Source organism: Miniopterus natalensis, chromosome X (genome assembly GCF_054644295.1).
Source record: "Miniopterus natalensis isolate mMinNat1 chromosome X, mMinNat1.hap1, whole genome shotgun sequence".
Classification (NCBI taxonomy): domain Eukaryota; kingdom Metazoa; phylum Chordata; class Mammalia; order Chiroptera; family Miniopteridae; genus Miniopterus; species Miniopterus natalensis.
This window is the reverse complement of record NC_142103.1, coordinates 59,223,301-59,230,909: the sequence shown is the minus strand read 5'-3', so window position 1 is coordinate 59,230,909 and position 7,609 is coordinate 59,223,301.

Below are 7,609 nucleotides of genomic sequence, written 5' to 3'. Positions count from 1 at the left end.
GTGGGAGGTGGGAAAGCCAGTGAGACCAAAGTCTTCATTGAGAAAGAGAGTGTATTTGTTTCCTAGAACTGCTTTAACAAATTGCCACAACTGGGTTGCTTATAATAACAGAAATGTATTCTCCAACAGTTTTGGATGCCAGGGAGTCCTAAATCAAGGTGTTGGAAGGATTGGTTCATTCTAGGGGGCTCTGAGGGAGATCTTTTTCATGCATCTCTACTGGTTTCTGGTAGTTGCCAACAATCCTTGGCATTCCTTGGCTTGGCTTGTGGACCCATTGCTCCAATCTCTGCCTCTGTCATCACATGACCATCTTCCTTCTGTGTGTGTTTCTGTGTCCAAATTTCTCTCTATTTGTAAGGACATCATACCAGAAGCCCACCCTAATCCAGTATGACCTCATCTTAACTTGGTTACATCTACAAAGGCCCTATTTTCAAATAAGGCCACCAGGGTTAGGACTTCAACAAATCTTTTTGGGAGACACAATTCAATCCATTACAGAGGATATGACTAGGAGGTCTATACTTGACAACAGTGAGAAAGAATGAGTGTTGTTTCAAAATAATGTGAGCCTCAAAAGAACTGTAGTTTTTGAATAGGGAGAAAAACAAATGGTTTGAAAGCAATGAGGAGCAAAGAAGACACCTAACCCACCTCCTGACCCTATGGTACTGGAAAAGAAACAAGCAGCCTCACATAGGAAGACAGCAGAGGAAAGAGATCCCTTTGAGTAGAACTAACTTTCTGTTAGGCAAAAGAGGTTGAGAATGCTGATTAGCGAGCAGCTGGTCCAGAGGGCTTTGGTGGAAGGCTTGCAGAGATGGAGCAAAACTGCAGTGATGGATTGGGTCAAGAAAAAAGCAAAGTAGTATGAGAATCAATGTGAGGGTAGAGGTGAGGCTTACAATTAAGGAGTGAAATAATGATTTTGGGAGATATGGGGCAGGGCTGATTTAATCCTAGTATCTTTGAGAAGTTATTAGTCTCTCTCTCAGCCTGGGTTGGTGACAGCTGCAGGAGACACAGACTCTGCATACTACAAGCTCTAGAATAATGGTGGCCCAAAGGGGTCACCTCTGAACCTTTGCAACCCAGAGTAGGATGGAGTCTAGGGCGAAGTCACTGTGTCAATTATCTAGGAATGAGGCTGGATTCCTCATACTACAAATAGGAAGCGAAAGGAAAAGCCCAAGATGGGCTACAATATGGTCATTTTCTTCTCTTGGTTTTTTAAAAATATGTTTTTCTTTTATTGATTTCAGAGGGAGGAAGGGAGAAACAGAGAGAGATAGAAACATCAGTGATGAGAGAGAATCATTGATTGGTTGCCTCCTGCATAACCCCCACATGACCCCCACTGGAGATCAAGCCTGCAACCCAGGCATGTGCCCTGACTGGGAATCGAACCATGATCTCCAGGTTCAAGGGTTGACGCTCAACTGCTGAGCCACACCGCTGGGCTTTCTTCTCCTGGTTTTGACTGAGAAGGTATTGAAATATCTAAGAGGAATCCCCTAGGTTGTAAGTCTTAAAATGGGGCCCTCTATCCCTCTGCCCCATCTGCGCTAACTCACCCACCACAGCCAAACAATCAAGAAAGCTGCAAATGCTATCTGGTATAAATCCAGGCAATTATCCAAAACCACTAACCTCTTCTGAGCGGAGGTAAAGTGAGCATGAACTCTTGTGTTCAAATTCTGCCTCAACCACTTGCTAACTGTGTGGCCTTAAACAAGTGACTTAACTTGTCTGTCCATTATTTTCTTCATCTGGAAAATGGAGACAATAACAGTTTCTACCTCACAGAATTGTTGTCATGGAAGATTAAGTGATTGTTTTTATTGTTATTAATTCACCCTCCCATCCTTCCACTTAATTACTTGATACTACCCTGCTTGCTGAAATCTCCTGGGCTCTGCACCCTCGCTTGAATAACTGCTTCTGATCCTCCCCCTGTGGGGGCTCTTCCCTGTTTACCTCTAGACCAAATAAACCCAGGTCCTTCAACTGTTCCTCATATGATGTGGCTGCTTGTGTACCAGCTTAGTGACTCACATTGGGACACTTTGCACTCTGTCATTATATCCCTGTTTACATGGAGCACAGTGCTCTCTGAGTGGGATGTGACAAGTGTAGAGAAGGGCAGAACCATCTTTTCTCTTGTTCTGGTTCTATACTTCTATTAATGCAGTCTGAAATCTAATTACCACTTTTGGCAGCATCATCACTCTGTTGGCTCGTATTGACTTTACAATCAAATCAAGGTCTTTTTTACATGTGCTGTTGTTAAACCAGGCAGTTCTCTTCTATCCTGTGCTAGAAGAACAAGCCAGCTAGTTGCTGGGAGAAAGTAAGTCCAGCAGCCAAAGTCCAGTAACTAAGGGGTTTAGTAAGAAAGGAAAGGTGGTCTAGGCAAGTAGTTGGTGGTTGCAGTTCGTCGCAGATGCTACCAGTTGCTTTCCCAATAAAAATTTCCCTCTTCTTCCTTATAGAATCCCAACTTTTTACAGAGTAACAATGTGCCCAGCTAAAAGCATTAGATTTTCCAGCTTCTTTTGCATCTAGGAGTGTCAATATAACACAATTCTAATCAGAGAGCTGTAGGTGTGTGACACTGGGGAGAGTGATCCATTCTGAATAAAATGGTAAAGCCTCTCTAGAAGATCTTTTGTTCTTAGCCTTTTTGCCCTGTAGCTGTTTCCCTTTCTTCCTATCTATAATACAGACATGAGGCACAGAGTTGCAGCAGCTATCTTGTGACCACGAGACAAAAAGTAAATAGATAAAAGCCTGCTCTGAGGATGGCGGACATGAAAAGCCAGAGTCTTGATGGCACTATTGAACTGCCTTATCATCTCTGGACCATGCCAGGAAATTTTTGTTGCATAAGACAAATAAACCTCTATCTTTATAAGCCACTGTTGCAGAGTTGTCTATTATTTATGGCCAAAGGTATACCTAACTGAAATAGTGTTACAGCATAGGAAAACTGGAGGTCTAATTGGAGGGTAAACATCACTACAGGAATTTAGGCATTAAAAAATACAAGTGGGAAAAGAAAGAAATACAAGTGGGCAGTTAGGATCAGAAGAGTCACTAGGCCATTGGGCCTCAGCCACTGGGTGGGGCTCAGGATCTCCCTGGATGGTAGAGTAAAAGAACTTGACTGGGTCTAGGCCTTGACAGGGGATTGGTGGTCAGGCAGGGTCTCTGACTGGGAAACTCAGATATAGGACATGAGACAGATGGCAAGGGATCAGAACTGAGCAATAGAAGTTCAGTGGAAACTTGAGATCAGACTGGTGGCAAAGGAACTACTTGATACTTAGTTCTAGTATGTAAGGCCAAGTTATTTCGATCCTTCCTGTCTTAGGACAGGTGCAGTCTGCAGGTGGGGGGAAATTACTCCAACTACAGAAGAAGTAGGGGAACAGAGGGTGGGATCTAGGCAGAGCCCAACAAGCTTCAGCTCAAGCTGTGCTTTAGGCATCTTGACACTCTTTTTACAGGTTCTTACATTCACCCTTAATTTCTTGTTTCCATCTTTTGCCCATGACCTTTTAAGATCTGAACTTAACAGAAAGTTAACAAATGTGTAATCACATTGGTCTTTCTAAACAGTTACCACTTTTTCTTCTTCCTAATTGTAAGAATTTCACTGCGGAAAACCTTCCCCTCCTCCTTCTACTCCAAGGGGACTTCACCCAGTGGGTTTGAGAGCACTCTATCACTCTTCCTGAGCACTCTGCGTGCCCTCAGAAGTGACTCACCTTTGTCCTCTGCTGACCTGGAAGTGGGTGGGGAGAAAGGTCTGGGAGGAAGGCTGGCCAGGACCTACCAGTTCTGGAGAGCAACAACCCCCTTCTCACCTGGTTATTTTGCTCTAGGGTCCTGATTCGAGGCCAGTGCCTTCCCTCCCCCCATCCCAATTTCTTATGTCATCTAGAGGGAGAGAATGAGCTTCTTCTGACCACTGGTGTGCTACCTCTTCTCTTTCGTGTGCAGCGGGTACCGTGTGGGTTATTACTATATTGTGTTCTTGGGAGAAATGGACCTTTGTGAGACACTTTGCCCTATGTGTGCTGGGGGAGAAGAAGTGGTCTTGCTTGAGTGACTTCCCACAGAAAACTTCAGAGGTGCTTGGAGCTGATAGCCTAGGCCTGGCAGGCTGCTCTTTCATTGACACTCAAGAGTGTCAATCACTGTGGCTGTGCCAATCAGCTCTGAACTAGGTATCTAAGCCATTAGCGTTCTTTGTTAAAACAGAACACTGAACCCTCCAAGCACTGAAAAAAGAATTGCTCTGGAAAGAAGCAGTTGCTCGGTGGGCAGGGGCAGTCATGACAGTGTCATTAACTCACACCCTTTGGTTTCATCTTCCTTCTTCAGGCCCTGTCTCTACTTTATGCCTTACAGTTAAACCAGTCCTAGGTCATTTCAATTTTACCTCTGTTATTTCCCTCCCATATGCACTTCTTTGTCCCACCCCTAATACTGCATTCTTTGTTCATCCCTATTATCTCTCACCTGGACTACTAACCAGTCTCCTAACCAGTTTCCTTGCCTCAAGTCTCCTCCCAACCCCTGTTCTAATCTAGTCTCCATCCTGCAGCCAAATCAATTTTCTAAAACTACGGATCTGCTGAAAATCTTTCAACCTCTTCTGTGGCTCTTTGTCCCCTTGGGATAAAGTCCAAACTACTTAGCATGGCACCCAGGGCCTTTTGTGATTTGGTTCCTGCCAAATCCTCAGCTTCATTTTTGGAAGTGCTCCTCTTTCACACCTAGTCACATTGAACTACTTTGCAAGTTTCTGAGCATGCCATTCTTGGCTTTGCTTCTGGACCTTTACACATGGCATTTCCTTTGCATGGGACATCCTTCACATACCACCTTCTCTCCTATCTAGTCAATTCTTACCCATTCCTTAAGACCTCAACTAAACTCTTTCAGCCCAAGACATGTATTTTACTCATTTCTATATCTTGTATGCCTAGTACAGTGTCTGGAACATAACAGATCCTCAATAGACGTTTGCTGAATAAATAAATGAACAGATTCCCCCCAATTCAAGTGACTGTGTGCAAAATCATCTCTGAGGGAAGCTGACAGAATTGGTCAGTGCTCACCTCTATGGGAGGAAGCCCCCTCCTCCCTCCCATTCATATCATTCTTGTTCCACTTTGTTGCAATACCTCCTTTAAAATGTCTGCTTCCTTAATTCACCTGTGTCCATGTCGAGGGTAGAGCCATGTTTGATCCACCTGAGCCTTCTACCTATCCTCCAGCATAGTACTTGGAACATAATGAATGAACAGGCCTGCCAAAGACCTGACATTCTTGTCCTTTGTTTCATATCCCTCTATTCCATTCCCCACAAGTTCTCACCACCAATACAGCTAAACTGTCACACTCATGGCTTCACAACCATACAAGGCTCCTTCTCATCCCTGAAATCTTTCACCTGCATCTTACTCATCTACCCAAATCCCACTACTTCTTTAGGAACCAGCTCAAACCCTCCTTATTCCAAACTTTTCCTGCATCCACCCCAGCCTACCCAGGCCCACCTCTGAATAGTGCTAATGATTCCCATCCATCTAGCTCTTGGCATTCCTTCATGTTGCTCAGGGAAAACCAAGACTCAGAGAGAGAAAGGACTCTCTCAAGGGGACATTGCATGTTCAGTGGTAGAACTATTACCTAAACTTAAGTCTCCAGTCCATGAATCCTCCCCCTAGCCAACATATATGCCTTGTTCCCTCATGTAGACTATAATTTCCTGTCAGTCAGGAAGGACTGTGTCTTCTATCCCTTCATTTTTCCACGGCTTTACTAGATCCAAACTGCCTGGGTTTCTATCTTGACTTCATTGGTTACTAGTTGTGTAATCTGAGGCAACTTAACCACTCTAAACCTCAGTTTTCTCATATATAAATGAAGATGACAGAAGTGCCTACTTCATAAGATTGTTGTGAAGATTAAATTAAATAATGTGTGTAAAGTGCCAAGAACAGTAACCGAACACCTAGTATACACGCAAAAAAAGAGTATTTTCTTTATTGTTATTATTCTCAATATTAGCAAATCCTTAATGCTTGATTAAAAATTAGAATGTGGGAGTTACTGAGAGTGGGATGGAGTGAGAAAAAGAAGTAGACAACCAGACCACTTTGAGATTTGGTGGAATCCAAACAAGGTTAGTGGCGCTGCAGGACGTCTGCTCCCGAGTTCCCAGTGCCATGTGACGTTGTGAGGGCCCCAAGCACATGGTTCCACCCAGGCAGTGCAGCCTCCCTAACTCTCGCTCGGCTATTCTCAGCAGCCTATAGGGGGAGCCAGGAAGCTAGGACGGAGGAGAGGCTGCTGGAAATCTTACTAAGGGCAGAAACGACACCCCATCACTACAAACCATCTTAGCCCACAGACTTGCCCTCTCCAGGACTCTCTTCAAGCTCTGTCCTGCACTGCTGTTAAGCTGGGAGCTGTCCTTCAGCACCAGGGGCAGCCTTGGCCTCCAGCAGGACAGTGAGGGAGACAGCGGAGTTAGGGACACGGTACTGATCCGATCCGCAGCCACTCCAGCCTCCTCCAGTCACGGAGACGGGGGAGGCAACCAGGGGAGGCAGCTGGGTGTTACGGAGCTGCCTCTTGCCTCCAAGAATCGCCCCCAGAAAGCCCCCGAGCCCTCGTGGGGAGTGAGCGACGGCCCCGGAGAGGAGGGCGGGCGCCTGGGTTGGCGAGGGAGGAGGAGCTTCAGGGCCCGAGGCTCGGCTTGTGCCGTGTGCACCCTGGGAGCGGGCAGATGATCAGAAGCGCTGAAGTGAATGGAGTTGGGGGTGGACTGGGAAACATCCCCAAACAGTATAGGCTGCGGCCCGGGAAAGCTGGGGGGTGGGAAGAGTCCTGAGGCGCAGGCGCAGTCGCGGCCCCAGTCCGGCTCCCTCCTCCTCCTCATGCCTCTTTCTCCGCCCCGCTCCCCACCAAACACACTCGCACCCGGGCTCTCAAGGTGTTCTCCGCACAGTGGAAGATGGCGACAGACTGAGGGGGTATGGCCAGCGGGAATCATGGGGCCATACCGCTTGGTTGCCGCCCCAGCGGTGCGAACGAGAGGCGGAAGCGAGAAGCGCACTAAGTAAAACCTGGCATTGGCGTCCGGCGCCTGTGGCCAGGTGGCCCGCCGGAGCCGGAACTCTGGGAGCAGCAGCCGAGAAGCCGGAGCAGAGCCGGCCTGGGACCAGCCCTGGCGAACGGCCAGAGCGCGAGCGAAGCCCGAAGGGCCGGGCAGCGGGCAGGTCTGAGGGCCTAGGAGGGCGCGAGTGAGGCAGGGAGCGGCGAGGAGCGGGCAGCGGGCGGACCGGCTGGAGCGGTGCGGGGCGAGCGAGCGGAGCGGAGCGGAGCGCGGCGGCCAGGCCCGCACGGCGGCGCTGGGGGGCGCCGAGCTGCGCGGAGCAGAGACGGCCAGAACGAAGTCCGAGGAGGGCGGCCGTCAGCGCCAAGCGGAGTATCTCGGAGCAGAGGGAAGCTGCGGGGCCCGACACTATGAGGAGCGCGGCGCTGCCGCCGCAGGCTCCACCGCCCCAGAGCCCCGCACCGCTCCCCG